Source organism: Parasteatoda tepidariorum, chromosome 1, assembly GCF_982258835.1.
Source record: "Parasteatoda tepidariorum strain Cologne lab strain chromosome 1, Ptep-v5.0, whole genome shotgun sequence".
Classification (NCBI taxonomy): domain Eukaryota; kingdom Metazoa; phylum Arthropoda; class Arachnida; order Araneae; family Theridiidae; genus Parasteatoda; species Parasteatoda tepidariorum.
In genome coordinates, this window is record NC_141755.1 from 131101998 (window position 1) to 131128747 (window position 26750).

General features: G+C 31.4%; 1 long non-coding RNA gene across 1 annotated transcript; it reads left to right on the forward strand.

Moving 5' to 3' along the window:
- Positions 1-20666: 20666 nt before the first annotated feature.
- On the forward strand, positions 20667-26520 carry LOC147816966 (uncharacterized). Its single transcript, XR_015429671.1, has 7 exons — positions 20667-20817; positions 20888-21263; positions 21334-22909; positions 22980-23356; positions 23427-23802; positions 23873-25565; positions 25662-26520. It is a non-coding gene; the product is annotated as an uncharacterized LOC147816966 (long non-coding RNA).
- The last annotated feature ends 230 nt before the right edge of the window (positions 26521-26750 follow it).

Below are 26750 nucleotides of genomic sequence, written 5' to 3' on the forward strand. Positions count from 1 at the left end.
ATTTTGTCAAGAGATTTTTTCTGAGACAAACGTAAAACGTTGCAGTTAAATTCCAGTTTTTAACTCATTTAATTGCGTCATTTAAATTAACCATTTTTAATTGAGATATAAATTTTCTGTTACCTTTTGTTTTGTTCAATTTTTGAAATTAAAATTTAACTTCAATTAAGAGTTTTTTAAATTATTTGCAACTTCATTTTTTCAAACATAAATCGTGATATCAATAACTCCCATTCCTAATAAAAAATTTCTTTGGAAAACAAGAAAACCAAATGTAAATTTATTTATAAGGAGGTAAGTAAATGTTTGCATTAACTCATTTAATACATTTAAATTTTATATTTATATACTGTTAGAATTCTAGATTTATACCTTGTTAGATTTATACCTCTTTATATTTAAACTTTATTGATTTCAGTAAAGCCTTTGATTCAGTTAAGAGAGAGAAATTATGGGAAATTTTATCACTTTATAATATACCAGAGAAATATATTAACATAATCAAAGATATGTATGATAACAGCAAAGCATGTATAGAAGTAAATGGAGAATTAACTGAATTCTTTTTAGTAAAAACTGGCGTGAGACAGGGATGTGTTTTATCGGGATTTTTATTTATACTGGTGATAGACTGGATTATGCGAAACAGCTTGAAAGATGAAAAAAGAGGAATAAGGTGGAATTTCACAACTACTTTAGAAGACCTTGATTTTGCTGATGACATCGTACTTATTTCATCCAAATGTACAGACGTTCATCTTAAAACAGACAAATTCAACAAATATTCAAATAGTGTAGGTTTATTCATGAACAAGAAGAAAACTAAAGTTATGAGAATAAATCAAAAGAAAAATGACAAAATTAAAATCGAAAATCACGAAATAGATGACATAGAGTCATTTAGCTGTTTAGGTTCTATTGTAGATAAAAAAGGTGGAAGTAGTGAAGATATTAGACAGAGAATAATCAAAGCAAGAACATGTTTTAAGGGATTACATAAATTTTGGAGAGAGTCAAATATTGAAATAAAGACAAAAATAGTTGTTTACAAAGCTATTGTTAGAGCAGTACTATTGTATGGCGCAGAAACCTGGAAACAGACTAAGATCGAAATACAAAAATTAGAAACCTTTCAAAACAAATGTTTAAGATTTATTTTTAAAATTTTCTGGCCTTACAAAGTATCAAATCAAAATCTATTAAAGAAGGCTAAAATAAAAACAATCGAAGATGAAATTAAAAAACGAAGATGGAGCTGGCTCGGACATATCCTTAGAATGCCCAAAGAAAAAATTTCATCTGTTGCGCTTACATGGGCCCCTGATGGTAAGAGAACAAGAGGAAGACCCAGACTTACCATCCAGCGCATGTTTTTGGGCGAATTAAAAGAATGTGGAATATCTGGCTGGGAGGAAGCAAGATCTATTGCTAAAGACAGGGGGCGTTGGAGGGATATGCTGGAGGCCTTAAGTGCCCAAGGCACGTAGAGGATAAGATAAGATAAGATAAGAATTCTTTTATAAGAATGGTAAAATAAAAATTGCTTTTTTTTATGTTCGTATATAAATTTGATTTGTATAGTACTTTAATTCATAATTTTACTGTTTATTGTGTGCATGGATTTTGTTCTGATTTTATATTTTTTAAATTATTAACACCTTTAAATTTTTTGAATTGGAACTTCGAATTTTTAGGGTTTTTAACAACTTTGTTTTCATTAAAAAATGAAATGCAATCTTTATTTTATATAAAAAAAATCATATTTAATTTAATAAAAAAGCTATGAACATCAGCTTAGAAATCCGTAGCAATTAAAATTCATTGCCATGACAAACCATTAAAAAGTATTTTTTTTTAATTAGCAAATATGCTTTGATTTTTTTCTCATTTTTCTTTCATAAAAAAAAAAAAAAAAAAAAAAAAAAAAAACTATTACTCTTTGTCATAATTTTGCCACATATCGTTGGTTCAAAACTAAAGCGACACTTCTGCATTATCTTCTCATGTTATTTGAATGAGAAGTGAGTGCAGAAGTGTCGTTTTAGTTTTGAACCAGCGATATGATTACATGGCGTCATGAATATATAGGCCAAATATTCAAGAACGAATTCTTTTCAAAATATAGCTATATTTTCTAGGGACCTGTCCATATTGGAGTAAAGCAACTTTGTTATTTGTTAATCGATGTATATAGAGAAAAAATTTCTGTTTATTTTTTCAATTAGGACTTTTTAAAATGTGGATATATGTGCCGATAGAAATAAAAGTCTATAATTTCCTTCAGTTTCCATAACGCGATCAAAAAATTTTAGATTTGAAATTAAAAAATAATTTTAATTATTATAATGATTTTGTCTTGAAAAGACCTTCCTAAACCTGTTGAATCCGGTATAGTAACCGGATTCAACAGGTTTATAAAATTGGTATTTTATGATTAGCATTATATTTAGAGGTGTTTTGGTTCTCACTAGCATAAAAGTATTGTTTTTCTTTAAATATTTTTTTAGTTTGATTTGATACACATATAATTTAATAGGATAGTATTTTTTATTTTCAAATTTAATGGATAATAATTGTAAAAAATGAGTGAAAACAATCCCACGGACAATGCGACGGATTTAAGGTTATGTCAAGGAACGTCTCTTGTGAATATCAATTGATTGTTTCTCTTTTGAAATTACATTATGACGCATTCACATACATTATTAATACAAATACATTTTCCAGGGTGAGACGATGAGGCAACCACAAGCACTGGTTCAAGAGGGAAAAATGCACAATATTACCGTGATTACAGAGCACGGAAGCGAGCGGTGCAGGAAAAAGAGTTGTTGAATAGAACTAGTGATCCTTCTACGACTGCTGATTCTTCAACAATTAACGTCGCAGGTTGCGAAGTTTAACTTCTTCCGTGCGGAGAGACTCCACGCACTATTTTTTTTAATATTGCTTGTTTTATTTCAATGAGTACTTATTGCATTCAGTGACTCTAATAATAAATGCCGATTTTTTACGCAGCTTTCTTAAACGAACCTTTAATTCTGCCTTTTAGATTATTTTTTTTAAATTTCAATCAGTAATTTAACAAAATTAATTATTCTTGACGTCAATACTGTTATTGATGTTTTTTACGCTCATTCCGTAACGAATTAGTTACATTTTCCCCTTAAATGAAACTTATTTTTTTTAATTTAAATTACCGCTGATTTTAAATGATTTGGTTTTATAGTTGCACGTTTTAAAAGCATAACTCCATAAACAAAATAAGCACGTGGTTTCAGATAAACTTTATGCAACCACGTTGATCATGCATAGCATAGTTAGCGTAGCAAATAAAATATAATTAAATAGAACAGCAATAAACAACTTATTTTTTTATTAAATATAAAGCTAACGTTACTGATGTTATCTTTAAAATATTTGAAAAAATAGAATCATCAATAGCTTATTTTAAAACGCTGGATCTAAGTCATAGATTTAAAAAAAAATTTTAAAACTTAGTTTACATGAAAAGACTCTTACTTTTCACAGTTTATAAAATTTATTGTAAGGCCAATCCCTTGCTGAAAAATTGAGGTATTTTTGAGATATAAATGAGGTATATCAACCTTAGGTTATTACTTATTAACCTAAAGTATATTTTTTTACACCAGTGGAAGTATTTATTCAACAATCTAAATTGTTTCATTTAACACTTCAGGTTATTCTGGATCTACATCAAGTGTATTTTTTTGAAAGTTGTAAAGGTAATTTTTTACTAAATTTAGGTGATTCATGTTCTACCTAAGGTTATCAACCTCAAGTATAGATTTTTATGCCTGAAGAGATATTTTTTAAATCAACTTAACTTACACATCAAGTTATTCAATAGATCAACCTCAAGTGTATTTTTCGACACTAAGGAAGGCTATTTTTTATGAACGGGATGTTCTATCTTAGGTTATTATTTCTTAACTCCAAGAAGATATTTTTGCATTTTTAGCTTTATTAAATTTGATAATAGACACTAATTGAACTAAAAATTACGCTATGAACTGATAAAGCAAAAGTAAGAAAACAAAAATGCTCGTATTGGATACTTTTAAAAATAACCATCCTATAATTGACATCAATGATTCTTGGTTTTGGTAATACGCATTATGGTAATGGTGTAGTTTTACTAGGTACCTAATATACTCTTATATAGCTACAACGCAGTTTAAAGTAAAGTCTGGTGCTGATTACAGCTGCACCAATACTGCAAGTTTTTATGATACAATTATTATGTAGATAGATAAAAAGAGGAGAAAGTAGCTTGACTGTGGAAAGTGGGGGCCGAGATAGCCTGGTTGGTAGGGCACTGAGCCCATGTCCAAGATTTCGTGGGTTCGATTCCAGGCCGACCGAAGTGTGGTTAATGGTGACTGGTGCACGTTAAATATGTCAAGTCGCAAAGTCCTCCATGTTCCCATAACAAATCAATACATCTGGGGGTACAAATCCAAGAGTTCCCTTGTCTTCTGGATTGATTAGGTTCAGAATGACAAGGCTACGGAGTTGAACATTAGCTGTCGTAAAACCAAAAAATTCGGCCTCCTGTTCAACGACGGTTATAAAACATCATAAGTTGCCAAAAGCAACATCATTATTCCACATAATGCGGATTATAGTTACTCTTTATTTCAATAAGATGAACTACTAAAAATGTGCTTTGCTTAATCTAATAACGGAAAGCCATCGGTTAAGACAACAAATAATCTATACATACAATAAAATAAAGAATTTGAGTGTGTGCATACCGGATTGCGGGTATACTGTAAGCTGTAAAAATACGTGATTCAAAATGAATATAAATGAGTAAAATTATATACAAATTAAAATTCACAGCCATATGGGTTATGTATTATATAATAGTGTCTTTATTAGCTTTAATATGAGAAAATTCGAAGTCTATATTCTGCATTACAATATGGCCCTATATTGCCCACTAATATTGAACCATAATATTCAAACTGGATCAGTTATATTACCGTGTACTAGTGTACCCTACCAGAGGAAATAATTATAAGCCTAATTTTGGGCCCACAATGCCGCCCTACAGGCTACTATGCATGTAAGTATATAATAATGTGTTGAAAGAGGTTAAAATGAGGAAATTCGATGTCAATATTTTGTCTTACAACATGACCTCTGATAAGGATCAAAATTATGTCTTCAGATCATCCTCGGGGTTAGATTCCCCCGTCTGTCACCAATTTTTCAGCTCTAGTGCGACGTAAATAAAATTTTTACTTACCAAGTTCGTAGTTTCTTTGAATCTTAATTTTAAGATATAACTTTATTTATACTTTTGTATATTATTCACTGGTAAGCGCTGAAGTATTTTGGTACCCTTTGGAACGCGTCACACTGCCAAACAGTAGGTGTGGTTGTTCAAGTCTTTCTTTATAAAGTCTTGGGTGAGCCGCGATGGCTCAGAGGATAGAGCGTTCGCCTTCCAATGTGGCGAACCGGGATCGAATTCCAATCGATACGGATTCCGCATCCGACTTGCACCGACCACAGTCCTAACGTGAAATATCCTCAGTGGTAGACGGATCATGGGTTAAAGTCCCGCCAGGCTGGGAGGTTCTCGTGGTCTTGCGCTCCATGTAACTCAAATGCTGGTTAGCTTCATCAAAAAGTTTTCCACGAAGGCTAATTTCTTCCTATACTCGAACTAGGAGTTCCCTTGTCTTCTGAATTGGGCTCAAAATGAGTTGAGCATGAGTAGTCGTAAGCCCATAAAAATGCTGTTAAACGAAGCAATAAAACATAAAGTCTTGGTTGGATTCCCCGAGCTGAAGACTAGATGACTGATTAAGATTGTGTCTTAATGGATCACCCAAGTTCGTGAACCTGCAGTTTCAGAGCCGAAAAATTCCCTCCACAGTTGTACAGTAGGATAGAGTAGTGCTAAAGTGATCGACTACCATCTGCTCTCTGATATATATTGTGTCAGTGCAGAGTGTAACATACGCCAACATTGTTTACGGAACATCATTAAAGACGAATCCCAGACCATCGCCAATGATTCATTCGTGTAGCTCTAATGAAACACGAGTAACAAACCTAGTAACACTACGAGGCACTGATTTCTTGGCCTCCGAGACGAAACCGTATCAAAAATGTTACTCAATTTTTTATCCTTCATTTATTGCTTTATTGAAGTGACATACATTGTAGGCTTGTTTGTTCAATTTAGACTTATAAACCTTTATGAAGTGGAAAGACAGATCGAACAATTTAGAGAAGGACATCACAAAGAATACATCCAGGGTTAAGACGGGATTCGAACCCGCCACCTACACGCGTCACACTGTGTTTAACGGATGATACCACTCGGTCAGAGAGGCACTCCGTGATTTATACGAGACTTGTGTGCTCACTACTTTGAAGTGCTTACCAGATTGAAAAATGGAAACAACACTAAGGAAAGTGTGAAAAGAATCTAACATTATGATCAACCCTAGCTTCAAAATTTATAATAAAAGGCCTTGCTACCATAAATACCACATAAATTTATTTTTTCTACTTAGTCACGAGTATGTGCAGGGGTTCTGGATAGAAAGACGAACCGTGTCTTAACGATCAGTCCACTGGGGGACGCTTTAATTTAGCATCTCCGTGGATTTGGAAGTAAACAAAAGAAACCGGCAATCGGAAGCGTTCTCGCGTGTCGTACTATAAAACCTTCTCCCTCTACTCATTATCGAAAGTTTGAAGAGGGAAGTGTAGTGAACATTTGCGAAGAAATGAAGAACGGCAAAACAAATGAAACAGTTCGAAACTTCAAACAGGTCAGGGTATTTATTCGTGTTTTTACCTAATGAGTTAAATTGTATTATAGTTAGGAGAACATAAACCATTTCAATTTCTGAATCTCGTAACTATTTTTTGTTACTCTGATGTTCTTGCTACTCGGTATATAAAAGTTAGACAAATTAGACGCTCTGTAGTTTAATAACGACATGTTTTGCTCGAGTTCATGTACAATACTTTTAAATTTAGAATTATGGGTTTTCATTCAGGAGATTTTTTATATACTTACTATTTATATTTATTTTTAACGCATTGGATTGCAATGTTGATATACACGAACGTAAGCAAGTATAAACCGGTTTTCGTCGCTTTGTCGCGTATTTCAGAATTTAAAAAAAAATTGAATTCTGAATAATATTTTTCGTTTTAAGTACATTTTGATTATAAATGATTTTTCAGAAATGTGTGTAAACTGTTGACTTTATTTCATATATTCTTCCAATTACAAAGCGTCGATGTTGAACAGAGTTTTTCAAGAATGTGCTTTTGGACAATCTTTCAATCTTAAAAATCATTTCTTATGACAATGAAATTCTGATCACCCAAGTGAATGTAATTAAGAAATTTTCAGGCTTTTTTATTTTATTTCTCAACTACAGACTCTGGTCAAATTATTAGACGTACTCTAAGATTCTATTTAAAATCTTTATTATCTGGTGATAGTCTATACAGCTTTATATAAATTTGACGATTGGATGAATTAGACGATATATTATGTAAAATGTTTATTACATCAGGTATTATATTAATAATATTTAATAATTTGACCAAAATATTAGAAGCACTGTAGTTTTTTAATAATGACATGATTTGCACCAGTTTATAGGCAATACTTTTATATTCAAACATACATAATGCGTTATTGTTCAAGAGATTTTTTATAGACTTCTCTATTTGTATTTATTTTTAACGTATTTAAACTATGCAGTCATTTGTTTATTTTGTGTGCAGTGTTTAAATAATTTGGAACATTTTAATCATGAGTAATAAAGGCTATCTTTTACCATGTAAAAAATGCTGAAGCCCTCGTGAGTGCTAAAATATTAGAAGTTTTATCTTACTTGGTTAACATATAAAATATTTCAGCCAGATTTAATTATACTTCAAAAAGAAATATATTGATATTCAGTGCGAAAATGCACAGAATTTTTATTGTTTGAATTTTTGGGTTTCAAAAAATACAAAACTTTTTCTTCAAGGAAAGAAATCGAACTTCATTAACTATTTGATATATAGTATATTTCAGCCTACTTTAATACATTATTTTTCTAAACTAAATTTTATTTAGCACATTGTATAATAACACATTTATATGTTGAAATGATGAATTGTGTTATGGGTAAAAATTTGAGTTTTATTTCGTAGAAAGATATGATTTTTCAAAACCTTTTTATAATAAAAACTTAATTTATGTATAGAATTTGAAAGTTTAATTTGATTATAAAATGATGCGAATCAGCAATAATTATTTTATGCTTATGTCATTGACTTTTTAAGTACAGTAAAATCAGGGTATTTAAAAGAGTTTATAAACATTTATTTTAAGAATTCATTTTACATGTCTGCTAGTCAGATAGTATTATACAAAATCATTCGTAAAGTTACTTAAGCAATTATATAAACTTTTTGTTTAAAGTTAAAGCATGCTAAAGTTAAATAAAGTATAATTTTAAATAGAATTTGTTAAAAATGACTGCTTGAGAAAAAAATCCATATTAACGTAGTAGTAAAATGGGATAACGTACAGCATTAAATGAAAAACTAATTGTCGAAGATCTTAAACGTTCAACTTCAGTTAAAAAAAAATTTTTTCTAAATGCATTTGGAACATTGATATTTGATAGATAAAACTAAAATCAAAATAATTAACTAGAGTATTTAATGCAAACATAATTTAAAGAAAGCTTGAAATTTTTTTTCTTTATTACTCAATTAACCAGGGAAAATCAAGGGAATCCTATTAACAGTTGGTTGCCTGAGAATTTTGATTAGTTTGGAAAAATAAAAATTAATTGCCTAAAATTATAGTACAAGCTCTCTAGAACAATGGAATAAAAAAATAACATGTAATAATTAGTTTAAGATATATTAACTGTTAAACTTGATAAAAAAAAAACATTTGGCATGCCGAAAAGGTCAGATTTTTTTCGGATCTTAACATCGTGATTTTTCGAAATTCTAATTTGTTAGTCAAAAATGCTCATCAATTCTAAAATTCAGATTTGCAGAATTTTGCGTGATTTTTCTTGTAACATGAAACCTAAATGTTTATTATTATCGAAGAATTTGTCACTTATTTTATTGCAATATAACCATTTTTGGGGAGAATTTTTGAATTGCTAGATTTTTATTTTTTAACGAAAAACAAATTGTTTCATAAATTTCAAATTATTCAATTAAAAGATCCTAATTACTCAATTCAAATTTTCTCCCCGTCACAGCTGTAATTGCTTTTAATTCTATTCAGCTTTCGCTTACTGTAAATTTACTTAAATTTTTTTCGAAACTGATTGTTTAGCAAAATAAGTTAATTCCTAATAACAGTTTTGAAAATTTTATTTCAAAGTAATAGCACATTTTGACTGGAAACTTTCTCATGTTAAGCTTAATATATAAATGAATATAACTTATTTGCTGTTTCATATTTGCATAATGATTTAGTTACATACAATTTTCAGAGTTTTCCATAAAACTAAATAGTGTTACAAAATGACTATGTGAGAAAATAAATCACTTTTAGTTTTAATCCTTAATTTGGAATAATTGTAAAAATCAAATTTTTGTTATGGTGGAGTATATAATAAATGACTATAAATAATTGATTATAAATAATTATTACAAGTACCTTAAAAATGAATAAATTAATAATTTATAAGTTAAATTGACTTTTAATGTATTTTAGCCTGAAAACTTCCTTCTTGAAATTTTGTACTTCATGAGGAAAAATATAAGAACTTTAATTTTCACATTTCACAATAGAACTGGGAAAACAATTTCTGAAATCTAATTGAATTCTGATGGAATCGTGAAAAATTAATATTAATTAGTTTCATTGATAAACTTTATTTCATTCATTGATATATCTTACAGTTCACTTACGAAAATCTGGTGACATTTTTAAATTGCATATTTTTTTTCTTAAATTCCTTTTATAATAAATAAAGCAAATTTAAATCGGTACAAACTGTTTAGATATTCAAAAAATTAAGAAATTGTTATGAAATTTCGTTTATTAGGAATATAATACTAATAATTATATGTAAACGGAAAATGATTTACCAAACCTCAATCATTGTGTTCTTCATGAAAGCAGACCTTATATATTTATTCTAATTAAGGGCACAAACATTAAAAATAAGTTAATAGCATTTAGTTTTATTTAACGAGCTGAACCCGAATTGATTTAGCTAAAGTGTGTAATAAGTAAAGCTAAATCAACAAATTAATTGATCTTGAATTGTTTGGAAACTCCTGATTTAAATTACAATAATTTACAATTCTTCTACTTTTGAAGAAAAATCTCTTGATCTAGTAAAAGAAAGTTTGAAAAACATTCCTTAAAAAAAACTGTTTTTTTTTTCTCGGGTAGGGCTAACTTTGGCGAGCCCTGATATTTACTAAACAACTTTTCAATCAATGTGTGCTATAAACATGAATCCTTTGAAAAACAATTTCATTTGTTGTACCTAATATGCAGTCTAAAATGTAATGATCGTTTCTATTGTTGAGCTGATCGTAGGCGGCCATTGGTGAACTCAAAATAATTAGAACTATCTTCATAAATTGCAAACAAAAAGTGTTAATTATCTCGATACATAAATTAATAACGTAAAATTGTCTACCATTTATGTATTCTGTTTTGGAAAGTTTAAAATTTTTATTATAATTTGTTTTCCTGCCAGAGTTGTGATTTTAAGTGGTAGCCAGACATCATAAAAAGTTCGCTTCAACATTCAAATTCGAATCGAAAAAATTAACTTTAATTAAAAATTTTAACTCACCGCAAACTTGCCGTGAAATTAGTTTTTAATGCTTTTAAATAAAATCTTAATCGGAAAGGTCAAGCTTCGTTTAAAAATATCTCATAAGCTGCTTTCAAGTTTCTTTTTTGACGGAACAAACCCACATTTGCGATAAATGTATGGAAAACCACGAAAACCATCCACGGTTAGTCTGACGGCAAGGGGACTTTAACCCATGATCCGTCTACCACTGAGGATATTTTACGTCAGCACTGTGGTTGGTGCAAGCCGGGTGCAGGACTCGTATCGACTAGTCAGCACTGGAATTCGAACCTGGTTCTCATGAGAAGGTGAACGCTCTATAACCTAAGCCACAGCGACTCAATATTCACATATTAGTCATTTGCGCATGTGTGTGCGTTTTAGGGAGCGTTCATTTTTGATCTGAAGTAATTGTAGTAGTTCCGTCGCACTAGAATTACACATTTTTAATATTGGCGATAATTTTTGAAATCTCCCTGAGAAGGATCCGATATCACAATTTCGATCCTCAGATAACTGGTGCAAGGTGCACTCTAAATCTGTCGGGGTCACAAACTCTTCCGAGTGAGTCGATACGTCTGGGGGGTTCTGGATTGGAGTTAGATCGTGCTCCGGCACACGTCAAAATTTCGATCCGTGGATGAATGAATGCGTTTTGTTTGTGTGTTTTTTAAATGGCATTTATAAATTTACAAGTTAAACTTTTAAATTTACATAAAAATTTATGTTTTGAAATTAATATAAAAATAATTTTATTAATAAATTAGCAATATGTTTAATACTTTAAAAAGTTTTGAATGTCTGTTGACTGAATAAAATGAATGAGCAATTTTCTTATTAAATATGTGATTTATAACTCTTGTTTCCGGCCTTAAATGAGTTTTTTAATTAAATTTTCAATTATTTTACACTTATATCAAACAAAGATATCAAAAACATTAAAATGAAATGAATGCTTAAATAATACTAATCGTATAAATTCCATTGAAAAATTTTAAAAGCGAATTCAGTGTAAAATATTAAGCTGGGTATTATAATGAAGATAATAATATTTATTAAATTAAACTGCTTACCTGTATATTTTGGGTACTGCCTCACAAAATTCTGCTTCGAACCTACTCCTCAATTTATTATAAAATTCTTTCCTTTTGTCGAAATCTGGTGCATGGCCTTGATTTTCATGAGATTTTTTATAAATCCATTTTTTTCATCATCAATTTTGCCCTATAATTGATGTCCAATAAATTGTTTCGCTCGTATATTTTCTATATATATATTATAAAGATAATTTTTATACACCAGGAGATTACCACATTTCTGGAAGATTTCAGACATTTTCGAAAAATGGCTCAATAACGGTGATGTTATTGAGCCCTACAAATGGACTCTCGGTGCCACATCATTATCTCTTAGGTTAGAGGTGGGTTTGGTGAAAAGTAGGAGACCCACTATTGGGGCACCCCTTTTTGACCACATGCTAACCTTGACTGATACATACATTTCTACAAAGCACTTTCTTTTTTCTTTTTGTAATTTCTGTAGGTATGAACAGGTATCCACACAAATAATAGGTAAACGAGATGTGGACCTGATGGACGAGTGTGGACCTGGCGAATGCCCGGAAAATGGTACCTACCGGTGTGCATTGTCCCCATTGTGAAGTTCGGCGGTGGAGGAATTATGGTTTGGTCCTGTTTCTCATGGTTTGGCCTTGGAGCCTTGGTGTTAGTGCGTGGAACCCTGAACGCAGAAGGGTATAGAGACATCCTGGACAATTTGGCGCTTCCCAACCTGTTGCAACAGTTCGGTAATGGCCCGTTTGTGTTTCAACACGATAACGCTGCCATTCATAAAGCACATGCCATCACGGACTGGTTTGATGAAATGGAGGTGCAAGAGCTTGACTGGCCATCCCAAAGTCCCGACATCAATCCAATTGAGCATCGCTGGGATGAGTTGAAGCGCCGGTTCAGGGCCAGACCACAATGCCCCAAAACCACCACTCAACTCCTCGCCATGTTACAGGAGGAATGGCGGGCAATACCTGCCGCCGTGTACCAACACCTAGTGAATAGCCTTACTAGAAGGGTTAAAGCTGTGATTTAGGCGCGTGGCAGCCCTACGCCGCGTGTATCCGAAATGAGGGGTGTCCGGTCATTAATGGCCAGATAGTGTATAAAGTTTGTAACTAAATAAACATAAAATTTCATAACTAGGATACAATTGCTTGCAAACGAAATTTTTGAATGTAAATTTTAGTAAAGATTGTAGTAAATTATTTCAAGTTGTTAAACCAGTAAAGTTTTCAGTTTCAATTTTACTGAAAAATTAGGGATAGTTTTTATTGAGTAGATACCATGAAGGTACTGAAACAGATATTTCATATTTGTATATATCTCAAATGCGTCATATTTTTAAATGTCACCACTGTTAATATCACCAAATGTTATCACCTTCCATTTAAACCACGAACTTAATGATCAACTCCCCCCCCCCCCGAAACATTAGTCTGACATGAAGAAGTCCCTTTTATTTTAACCGTATCGTGTAACTAAGAATAAGCTGTTTCTCTCTCCAGAAATTCTGACTAAAATCGAAATTAAATCATTTAATGGTGACGCTTTTGACGTACATCAAAAAACATAAATTTACTTTCTTTCATTACATCGCTTTACAAGACCTTGTACGCATATACTGAAATTATTATGAACCAGTCTCATAACGAGTTTGCTCTACTTTTTAAAAATTTCATGTTTACACTAGAATCTTGCAAATTATGATTAGTTACAGCAGTGACCGACCGTTCCGTGACCAATTAAAACACAATTTTAAATAGTTTCTTGCGCCTTAACAAACAAAATTTATAGCCCTATATTCAAGAGGGAATTAATTTACATTTGACTCAGTTTCTACACGAGCTAGAGTGCTCAGAATAACTTCAGCAGAGCGTTTGATAAAACAGAATTTCAAGTCTTCGGACTACAATCAAAATTTTCACCATTTTTGTTAACAATCTAGAATTATAGTCTATTAAAATTTCGACCAAATTGCGAACGACTAGCGTGCTCAAATTTCAATTTGAGTTATGTGCCTAATATTAAATTGACCAGCATCCTTCCTGAACTAGAAATAAACTGGTAGAGAGAAATTTCTAAATAAACATTCGATAAATCAATAATAAAAGTACTGTTTTAGTAGTACATATTTCTTTTCACATTCAAAATTATGATAATCTATTTCAGTTTATTTATTATAGGGTTTATAATAAACAAATTTTAAACTTTTTTTTTTCTTTGTGTGTCGTCAAATTTCAAAATAGTTAAAAGTGTACCGCGACCAAAAAAGGTTGAAATTTACTGCTCTAATTGTTATGGAAGATAAATCAGATTGTTACTAACTGTGCACAGAATCTAATTTATCTCTCGAATATGACCAATTTATTTCGATTTTTCACATAGCCCAGGTTTTTGAGCCACATGGGAGCATAGGTCTAATGAGAGTTAAATATAACAAGATTTCTGTTTTTCTTTCAATCATTTGATTGTAAAAAAAGGTTTTTAGTCCATTAAGAGAACCGTGGTTCTTCAGGGGATATGCAGCGCTCGTCTACCAATGAGATGATCAGGGTTCGAATCCCAGATATGGCTGGTCGTTACGAATTCCATACCCGGCATGCACCAATTATTGTGCTGACGTTAAATATTCTCAGTGGTAGAGTGGTCATGGCTTAGAGCCTCTTTGCCGTCAAGCTACCCATCGAAGATTTTCGCGGTTTTTCTCTTGATTTAACGCAAGTGCGGTTTAGTTCCATTTAAAAAAGTCCTCCACGAAGATAAATTTCATCCAATGATTGATCCAGGAGTTCCCTTGTCTTCTGGACTGGGTACTAAATTGCGGAGTTAAATATTAGTAGTCGTAAACTCAAAGTTAGGTTTATTGAACGAAGTTTATAAGAAGTGAAAGGTTATAAAATCCATTTAGAGAACTATTTACAGCAACAATGCTTTTCTCAGTATTTTACTTTCACAATTTTTGATTGGTCAGTAAATAGTCGAAGTGCCTGTATTTTATAATGACTATCTAAGAAGCAGCAAGTGCACAAATTACTTTTCAAGCATTAGGGAATTTTAAGACTATAAACGTTCACAATTAAAACTTTTTGTCTGATATTTACTAAAAAAATTTTTTGACAAGTGTTGTTGTGAAGCGATGAACGTATTATGAAACGGAAAAATTTCAATGTATTGGTCTAAACAAGTGTGAAATCCGAATCGGGGGTGGTACACGGCCGTTCTGCTCCCTCTTCGAGCTTCACGCTTGTTTAGCCGTTTCGGAACTTTTCCGTTCTTTCAGTGCAGTAAGAGCCAGGGTGTCAAAAGAACTGGGTGGTCCTGGACATGTGATACTAGCCCACATGTCCGTGACCCTAAGTCACTGAAGAACTCTGGCTCTTACAGCTAAATATATTTGACTGTTAAATTATTTTTCCCTCTCTAGTTGAAGGGCTGAGGTAGGGTAGAGTAAGGTCCTGGATTGTAGCTAAAGGTTACCAATCCGTGCCCTGAAAAGCCACCCGGCTCTGTACTAAAGTTTAATCTTAGAAAAAGAACGTTTATAGGTGCTTGGAATCGATTTCGACGTTCACAATATTTTCCGGGATATTTATTGTTCATAGATAATAGGATATGACATTTGAAAATATTAACTTATGATATTTTTCCAATTTTAAGCTTAACTTGAATCAGGCTCTTAAGATTAGCTTTTAAAAGCTTCAGATTTATATGAACGGACAACACTTCCTTAATACCGAAATTTCTTAATTTGAAAATTTAGTTTAATATTAGAAAATATAAATATTGAAAATTAAAATTGCCAAAAACCTTTCTATCCAGTGCTTATATAAGGTTCAAAATCCTGGGCTAAATCAAAATTGTCTGAAAATATACTAGCTTTTACAAAATGGTTTATAGGATTCAGTGTGCAATATAATGATAGTAAATGAAATCACAATGAGCTGTACATGCTGTATACTGGTAATCACAACCAACAATATAAATTGCCTCTGACTTGCTTTAAAGAAATCTGGTCTTGCAGTGGACTGATCGTAGAGACACCGTTTCCAGTAGAATACAGAAGTCAATCATCCCTGGCTGCTGTCAATAAGTGGGTAACCATTAATAATGGTGACCCACGATGGTCTGACTTCAAAACTTCACACACACGTTTTCATCTGTTGCTGGGCGTCCAGAACGAGGCTCGTCGGTGACCTTCTCCCGACCCTCCTTGTACCGCCTTCCACACTGAGATCTCTAAATGCATTTCACCTTAAAGGCGTCTTGAAGAATGTGAGTTTCCGTCGCATTCTTCTCAAACCGCACACAAAACTTTATCGCTTTCCAGCGAACACTCCATCACGCTGTGACTCGATCGAAAAAAAAGACTTAGCGCAAAGACACGTCCTACTGCTCCTACTACTCGGAGCGACCTGAAACCAGGCTTGTTTGGAAGGGCAAATCCCCCACCACATTTTTAGACCAATCTGAGTGCGCTGCGATTGATAGTCGCGTCACAATAAAATCACGCGCATTACTTTCAGAACGCACCCTGTATGAGAAACTTTCCTGTACAGTATTGAAAACGCGAACATCTTGTTGTATTCTATTTCCCATGAATTCTATTTTCCATTTGTGCGTCGCCAAATTTTAGAAATGTTTATAGTAAAAATTATAAAGATTTTTTTTATCACGAGTAAAGTTTAAATTAAAGTATATACTTTTTATAAATTTTAAGAGTGTGAACATCTTTGTAGGCGATGGTCCTGTCTCTGCCAATCTTGAAATAAGAAATTGAATGACTATTAAAATTATTAATTAACAAAAGAAAGCAAGATAAATAATAACTTTCAAAAGGAAATAAAAGGCAACAATTAAAATAAGCTATGCAATCAATAGTCATAAAAGCAAATTAGCAAAGCATAACAAACAAAAAACAAGCTAACAATTAATAACTAGCAAAAAAATAATAAAATAACAGTTAATGTAAGGAATCTCTTAATAAACTTACTGTTTTTGTAGTACATATTTTCTCATTCAAAATTATTATAAACTATTTTACAGTGTCTTGCAGATAAGTAAACTAATTTAGTTTTCTTTCACATTGAATTTCGAAATCGTTTAGAGTGCCACGACAAAAAAAAAAAGAGAATTAGTGCTCTAAATGTTATGGAAGATAAATCAGATGTGTTCAGCAAATTTGTAGTTGACTGTAATGGATAACATCTGCCTCTCTGTATGTTGCCCCCATCATTGTTACACAGAATCCAACTTAGCTCTCGTATATGACTAGTTTCTTTTGATTTTCACCTACTCCAGGTTTCTGATGCCAGCAAAGATCTAGTAATAGTTTAATATAACGAGATTTCTGTCTTTTCTTTTAATCATCAGATTGTAAACGTTCTAAGCCATTAAGAGTGACTTGGGGGTTTTGGGGATAGAACGTTCGCCTTCCAATGAGGTGAACTGGGTTCGAATCCCAGCGATGACTGGTCTACAAGAATCCCGTACCCGGCTAACACCAATCAATGTCCTGACGTTAAATATCCTCAGTGGTAGATGGATCATAGGCTAGTCCCCCTGCAGTGAGACTAACCGTGGGGGGTTTTCGTGGTTTTCCTCTCCATTCAATGCAAATGCGGGTTAGTTTCATATAATTTTTTTTATAAAGCATGAAAGCATGCGAAGGAGGGAAACGCGGTATTAAAAATGTGTAGTTAATTTTATTTAACATAATATTGTAAGAACTTTGCTTTTGACAATATTAAAGTATTCCAAATCTTCTAGATTTAAACAAAATATATTTCTTAATAGATTTTATGTAAAATTTCAACTTTTTATGAGAGTATTTTAATATCTTTTTAAAATTACAGATTATTAAAATTGTTTAGATCAATTTTTAAATTTTGATGTATACTTCTGTTCGTTTCATTTCTTAACGATTAAAACTTAACTTGAACTCCATATTTTTGATTGCATCCTTTTGATACTTGTTTAAACTCTGTGACATCTGTATATAACAGACAATATAGATGAAAATTAAAACTTAAAGTAAAAATTCATAATTTAAAACTATTATTTTTCTCTTTACAATAAAATATATGAACTGTTTGCATAGAAAGCATTTAAAGCTCTCATAAAATTCTAACTTTTGAATTTAATATTTTATTTTCAAAGCTTGTTGACGTATAGCTGAAGTTATAACCAAATTTCCTTTTAGTATTACCTTAGAATGTTTAAAAGTTAATTTCTTTTACTTTTCATACATTTTTCTTTTACTTCCAAATATTTAACTTTGGATTTGGAGTTTTCGAACTGTATGATTAAAGAAACCCGTGTATTGCTTTTAATTTAAATTGCACTGATCTACTGTAGGCTGAATGTTCTTAGAGCAAGTGCACTCGAGTTGGGGAAAATCGGGGCTACTACCCCAGTTCAATGACCTCTAGTCTTATCGCTGTACATGACGGTATACTTATGGGGCTCTGGTGGGGAAAGAATTATTTATTTTTCTGAATGTAGATAAACTGTAATGTTTAATTCTGGTTAATAATCTTTAATTAAATAAGATTACTTAAAATATTTTTAATTTAATAATTTTTTTAATACTCCTAATTCTTCTGCTTATTTTATTTATTTTATTTCCACTTTCTTCATAAAATCTTTTCTATGACTTAAAATATTTTTCTATACGAAATTTATTATTTTCAATAATTTTTTTTTAATGTAACAGTTCTTGTTCTGCTCTTGCATTTTATCAACTGGTGGTTAATGGAAAATGATCATTCTAGAGGATTGATTGTATGTATTAGTTCTGTTCAAATAATGTGTTCGTAAATAATGAGTCTGATAAAAAAAATATTTCAAATTCGGCTACTGCCGCAGTAGGATAAATACAACTTAACATAACTATTACAACCTTCCGAAATTGAGATATATTTGTGAGATCCCCTCTTTAGCTAAGGTTTATTGGAAGGAAGATTTTTTATCTCTATCGAAAGTGGTGGAATTGTTTTTATTTTTGGGACTTAAAAATTTTCTCAAGCTTGTATAATTTTATGTTTTCAATATTTAAATTAATGTGTGAGTTATTGTTTTCCCTATAAGGCTTTATAATTGCATTGGTTTAATTTCTAAATGAACCCTTCTTTAGAGATTATATTTTTATTAATTTTAAATGTTATGTCTAATAATTCTAAACTGTTAAAATAATTTCTTAGTCGCAATGCTTAAATTTAATTAGTTAATATAGTAAATGTGTAATAATCATCTAAGTGATAATTATATTCAGTGGAATAAAATGGTTTGCGAGTTTGACAAAACTTGATAAATTTGCATACTCATTATCAGTAATATAGTGTAATTATGTCTCTTTAACAATTTTCCGTTAAAAATTAGTTTTATTAAGAAACAGTTTGGAAATATAGACAAAATACTGGCGCCTTTTACATTAACCTAAAAAATGTTAAGTAAACTCTTAACGTCACTCTATAAATGTAGTTTTTGATAACTACGTCTCATTTTTAATCATGTGTGTACCAAAGTTTTCTGATTAGTTGTTAATTTGAAGTTAGAAAAATTTTCAAACCATTTGTACTTAGAAAATTTCTGATGTTTGCACTTTGAATGACTTTCGAATTGTTTTGACTTCGAAAAATATTCAAAATTTTTTCTCCTCAGAAATATTTTGAAGTTCTGTGATTTTTAAAAGTCTTTAAAAGTTGAGAAAAAAAGGTATTTTAAGAGTTGCAGAAGTTTGGTGGTAGAAAAAATTTTCAACTTGTTCCGACTTTGTTCCCGACTTAAATTTGTTCTGTGAAAAGTTATGAAAATGTTTCAACATCAAAAATTACTTTAGTTGGAAGAAATTGGTATACAAGAAGTCAAAATTTTTTTTTAAAAATTATCTTGGCTTTGAAAAATTCAAATTTGTTTGAAAAATTCTGAATCTGTTTTTTTTTTTTTTTTGGAAGAAATATTCTGAAGTTGTATGTGCGTAGAAATTTTTTTAGTGTGAAAAAACGAACATATAAGGAGCAGTAGGTGTTTGGGGTCATGGGAAAATTTTCAAACAAATTCAAACTGATTTTGAAAAATTTTCCATTTTTTTGTACTTTGAAAAATTTAGAATCTGTTGGCTTTAAAAGTTCTGAAAATGTTTAGAATCAGGAAAATTTTGAAGTTGTTGGTACTTTGGAAATTTTTAAAGTTTTTAAAAAATGGGTGTATAAAGAATCGCATTACATAAGCTGTAAGTTGGAAAAAATTTCCTACTGTTAGTACCTCGAAAAATTCTGATGGCACTTAGAAAATTTTTGTTTCTTCTTTCGAAAGATCAAGTTGTTTGTACTTTTGAACTTAGAATAATTTTCAAATTGCATTGACTTTCAAAAACTATCTAATTTTCCGTACTTACAGAAATTCTGAGTCTGTTGACTTAAGAAACATTTTTAATTTATTTGAAATCGAAAATTTTTCGACTATTTAACAAATGGAAGATGTTTTGTCTTTTAAAAATTTTCAAATGTTTTGTAATTAAAAAAACACTGCGTACATACATTACTTAGAAAAATTCTGATGTAGTTTTTACTCATTTTTCAAATTAAGATTGAAGATTAAAATTGCAAAGAAAACTTTTTGAACCTGTGCTTATATACTGTTCAAAGTCTTGGGCTACATCAAAATTGTCTGATTATCTCCATTGATTTATCATTTTTGTTTTGTGCATAGATACTGCTTTTGTGCGTTGTATTTTTCAGAATTTACTGTCTTCTTAATATCCTGCTGATGGACACTTTTCGGGAAGCTAAAACTTCATCAGATCATTTTTATAGTAAAGATTAAGACGTGTCTATGGAAAACGGAACGATTTGAAGATATTAATGACGAAGTACTCATTCGCATTCTTGCTGGCCTAATAGGTAAGATGGTAACTTTTTCTCTTCCTTCTCCTTCCGAGAACTTTTCACTTAATGCGCTTTTCATTTTTAGCATCTCAAACCAGAATGGTCATCTTATTGTGATCCTTTTGGCTTCAAAATTCTCAAAAACAGCTACCCGGAGGTGCAGTCAGTCAAGAGCTTGCAGTGATTCCTAGTGTAGAGAACACTATCTATACTATCGGTTTATTCTTTCTGATTGGTTTGGATTTTTAATTTATTTTTGTTTTGTGCGTAGGACCAGATTTTTTGTCTTTTATTTTCAGAATTTACTGTCTTCTTGATATCCTGCTGATGGACACGTTTCGGGAAGCTAAAACTTCATCAGATCATTTTTATGGTAAAGATTAAGACGTGTCTATGGAAAACGGAACGATTTGAAGATATTAATGACGAAGTACTCATTCGCATTCTTGCTGGCCTAATAGGTAAGATGGTAACTTTTTCTCTTCCTTCTCCTTCCGAGAACTTTTCACTTAATGCGCTTTTCATTTTTAGCATCTCAAACCAGAATGGTCATCTTATTGTGATCCTTTTGGCTTCAAAATTCTCAAAAACAGCTACCCGGAGGTGCAGTCAGTCAAGAGCTTGCAGTGATTCCTAGTGTAGAGAACACTATCTATACTATCGGTTTATTCTTTCTGATTGGTTTGGATTTTTAATTTATTTTTGTTTTGTGCGTAGGACCAGTTTTTTTGTCTTGTATTTTCAGAATTTACTGTCTTCTTGATATCCTGCTGATGGACACGTTTCGGGAAGCTAAAACTTCATCAGATCATTTTTATGGTAAAGATTAAGACGTGTCTATGGAAAACGGAACGATTTGAAGATATTAATGACGAAAGTCTTTGGCCCACGAGCGGCTGTCGAGTAAATCGCTTATGCGTTCTGATGAGGTTTCACTTGGCCTAGAATTACCCTAAGTTTAATTTCACTTTTCTCACTATCAACCGTTTGAGTGCTGAAGAGTTTTCTTATATATGCTAAGAGTGCGGAATGAAATGCGTACAACACTACTAACCAACTACTAACCAACTACTACTAACTACTACCTACCAACCAATAACCAACCTATACTAACCAACAGCAGTGTCTCCGCATTTTTGGTTCAAAACAAGATTTCCGCATTTTTGGCACATCCGCACTCAAACGGTTAAACGGAATTTTTCAAGAAAGCTAATTTTTAATTACCGAATTTTTGTTAGTGAGTCAATTTTTTGGGATTAAATTTTTTAGTGTTAACCCATTTTAAGTCAACAGAATTCGATTCTATGAGAAAGAAATAAACCTAGTGTTGATTGAAGCAGGTATAAACTAGTTTTTATTATTTTGCAATGTATGGAAGCACTAATCGTCAAGGTAAGAAAACTCTGTGTAAAAATATGTAGTTACATTTAAAACTTGTTATATTTAAGTTTTTAGCATAATATTGAAAGACTAAAATTATTAAATCGTAAATTATTCAATTAAAATTATTCAATTAATCTTGTAACGAAATTATTCAAAGTCATTTAAATTGTGTAACTTTATTTTAAGTCTATTTCTGATGGATTTTTATCTCTCAGTATATTTAAAGATCTTATTTCAATTATCTTTTTAAATTAGCAGATTATTAAAATTGTTTATGATTATTTTTAAGTATGGATTTAGTTTCTTCTGATCGTTTCGTTTCTAAATTTATATGTACGGGACAGCACTTTCTTAATAACGAAATGCTTTTATTTGAAAATCAAATTTAATATTAGAAAATATAAATAATGAAGTATAAAATTGCAAAAAATAAAAACTTTTAGAACCTGTGCTTATATACTGTTCAAAATCTTGGGCTACATCAAAATTGTCTGATTATCTCCATTGATTTATCATTTTTGTTTTGTGCATAGATACTGCTTTTGTGTGTTGTATTTTTCAGAATTTACTGTCTTCATGATATCCTGCTGATGGACACTTTTCGGGAAGCTAAAACTTCATCAGATCATTTTTATGGCAAAGATTAAGACGTGTCTATGGAAAACGGAACGATTTGAAGATATTAATGACGAAGTACTCAATCGCATTCTTGCTGGCCTAATAGGTAAGATGGTAACTTCTTCTCTTCCTTCTCCTTCCGAGAACTTTTCACTTAATGCGCTTTTCATTTTTAGCATCTCAAAGCAGAATGGTCATCTTATTGTGATCCTTTTGGCTTCAAAATTCTCAAAAACAGCTACCCGGAGGTGTAGTCAGTCAAGAGCTTGCAGCGATTCTTAGTGTAGAGAACACTATCTATACTATCGGTTTATTCTTTCTGATTGGGTTAGATTTTTTAATTTATTTTTGTTTTGTGCGTAGGACCAGATTTTTTGTCTTGTATTTTCAGAATTTACTGTCTTCTTGATATCCTGCTGATGGACACGTTTCGGGAAGCTAAAACTTCATCAGATCATTTTTATAGTAAAGATTAAGACGTGTCTATGGAAAACGGAACGATTTGAAGATATTAATGACGAAGTACTCAATCGCATTCTTGCTGGCCTAATAGGTAAGATGGTAACTTTTTCTCTTCCTTCTCCTTCCGAGAACTTTTCACTTAATGCGCTTTTCATTTTTAGCATCTCAAACCAGAATGGTCATCTTATTGTGATCCTTTTGGCTTCAAAATTCTCAAAAACAGCTACCCGGAGGTGCAGTCAGTCAAGAGCTTGCAGTGATTCCTAGTGTAGAGAACACTATCTATACTATCGGTTTATTCTTTCTGATTGGTTTGGATTTTTAATTTATTTTTGTTTTGTGCGTAGGACCAGATTTTTTGTCTTGTATTTTCAGAATTTACTGTCTTCTTGATATCCTGCTGATGGACACGTTTCGGGAAGCTAAAACTTCATCAGATCATATTTATAGTAAAGATTAAGACGTGTCTATGGAAAACTGAACGATTTGAAGATATTAATGACGAAGTACTCATTCGCATTCTTGCTGGCCTAATAGGTAAGATGGTAACTTTTTCTCTTCCTTCTCCTTCCGAGAACTTTTCACTTAATGCGCTTTTCATTTTTAGCATCTCAAACCAGAATGGTCATCTTATTGTGATCCTTTTGGCTTCAAAATTCTCAAAAACAGCTACCCGGAGGTGCAGTCAGTCAAGAGCTTGCAGTGATTCCTAGTGTAGAGAACACTATCTATACTATCGGTTTATTCTTTCTGATTGGTTTGGATTTTTAATTTATTTTTGTTTTGTGCGTAGGACCAGATTTTTTGTCTTGTATTTTCAGAATTTGCTGTCTTCTTGATATCCTGCTGATGGACACGTTTCGGGAAGCTAAAACTTCATCAGATCATTTTTATGGTAAAGATTAAGACGTGTCTATGGAAAACGGAACGATTTGAAGATATTAATGACGAAAGTCTTTGGCCCACGAGCGGCTGTAGAGTAAATCGCTTATGCGTTCTGATGAGGTTTCACTTGGCCTAGAATTACCCTAAGTTTAATTTCACTTTTCTCACTATCAACCGTTTGAGTGCTGAAGAGTTTTCTTATATATGCTAAGAGTGCGGAATGAAATGCGTACAACACTACTAACCAACTACTAACCAACTACTACTAACTACTACCTACCAACCACTAACCAACAGCAGTGTCTCCGCATTTTTGGTTCAAAACAAGATTTCCGCATTTTTGGCACATCCGCACTCAAACGGTTAAACGGAATTTTTCAAGAAAGCTAATTTTTAATTACCGAATTTTTGTTAGTGAGTCAATTTTTTGGGATTAAATTTTTTAGTGTTAACCCATTTTAAGTCAACAGAATTCGATTCTATGAGAAAGAAATAAACCTAGTGTTGATTGAAGCAGGTATAAACTAGTTTTTATTATTTTGCAATGTATGGAAGCACTAATTATCAAGGTAAGAAATCTGTGTAAAAATATGTAGTTACATTTAAAACTTGTTATATTTAAGTTTTTAGCATAATATTGAAAGACTATAATTATTAAATCGTAAATTATTCAATTAAAATTATTCAATTAATCTTGTAACGAAATTATTCAAAGTTATTTAAATTGTGTAACTTTATTTTATATCTATTTCTGATGGATTTTTATCTCTGAGCATATTTAAAGATCTTATTTCATTTATCTTTTTAAATTTGCAGATTATTGAAATTGTTTATGATTATTTTTAAGTATGGATTTAGTTTCTTCTGATCGTTTCGTTTCTAAATTAAAACTCAACTGGAACTCTTAATTGATTGTTTGCATTCTTTTGTCATTTCTTAAAATTAACTCTAAGAAATCTTCTGTAATTGGCAAAAGCATTCAAAATTGAATGAAAATTAAAGCACAAAAGGAAAATTAATGTATAAAAACGCCAACGTAGCGTTTTCTCACTGTACAATAATATATATGTATGATGATAACATTAAAAGGTACTTAAATCTGGTTTAAAATTCAAACTTTTAAAGTTAATTGAGTATTTTTTTTCTTTCGAAGCTGGTTTAAATATTGGTTTATTTTACCTTATTGCTTTAGTTTAATTTCTCCTTTTGTTTTTGTGCATAGATACTGCTTGTGTGTGTTGTATTTTTCAGAATTGACTGTATTCTTGATATGCGGCTGATGGACACGTTTTGGGAAGCTACAACTGCACAAGCTTCGGAAAAAAGAATTAGTGCAGCTTTTCATGCAGTTTTCTATCTCGAGAACTGAATGACTTCTTCCGACAAAAGAACTTGTTTCCTTGCTGGTCTAATAGGTGAGACGATAACCTTTATTTTTTTCTCTTATCCAAAGCCTTCTCTATGTAAACTGAATCTTATTTTGCAAAAATTGAATATTGATAATTTTTCAGATTCATGAGTTTGTGATATCCAGATGAAAGAGCTTCTCGAAGTTGTTCTGCAGTCTTTACCAAATGGGAAAAGAACAGATTCGTTTTTACCCTCCCAATGAGGTGGCTCAAGTTAAGACTCGCCAGAATCTGCTGCTGTTGACGTATAACGTGTACTCACACAGAAAAAAGTGCTGACATAAAATGTCCTTAGTGGTAGACTGATAGTGGGTTAAAATCCCAACACCGTCGGGCTAACCGTGGGAGGTTTTCATGGTTTTCCTCTCCATGTTACGCGAATGCGGGTTAGTTGCAACAAAGTCCTCCATGAAGGCTAGTTTGATCCAGGTGTTCTTTTGTCTCTTGAGAAAAATTATGTTTATCACATTTTTATGTCAGATTTAATAGTTTAAAACAAACCTTCAGATTAACTGCTCTCAGTCACCAAAGCTTTTATTGTCCCTGTCATTTGCTTTGTTCTTTCAGCAAAGTTTTTCAAACTTAGCATTTAATTTACTGTAATATATTTCTATTCTATGTAATATGTTCTGCTCTATGTAATCTATTCTATGTAATATATTTATATATTGTTCATAAGGGTTATAGCTGTTGTTGAAGTGTTGTATTTGAAATGTGTTTTTTCTGTAGTTTGCCGCTTCAAATTTATCCAATTTAAATTGGTAGCGCATTTTGATAGGGTGCTGTATTGTATAATTTTGATATCGTGTATTTGATATTGTGAAATTTTTGCTATTGGATTATTGAAGTTCAATTTTGTAATTCGTGTTAAATTTTTTACATAATGTACAGATTAAATTTCTATTTCATCTTGTGTTGTAATATTACAAATTAGTTAAAAATAAAAGTGTTATACTTGCAATTTAGTTTTCGATTATTTTTTGTTTGACTATCTTTTTTCTAGGATTCATTTAAGATTTAGATTGAAATTTCCCGATAAGGGAACATAATTAAACTAATGTTATTGTTTTCAGATTTAAAAAAAAAGTACATATGGGCAAAAAGTGTTTCTGTAGTATCTGTTTCAACGCTGTAAGGTGAGCAAAATAAATGATATCAAATTGAGTAAGTTTTTGTTATAGATCGAATTTC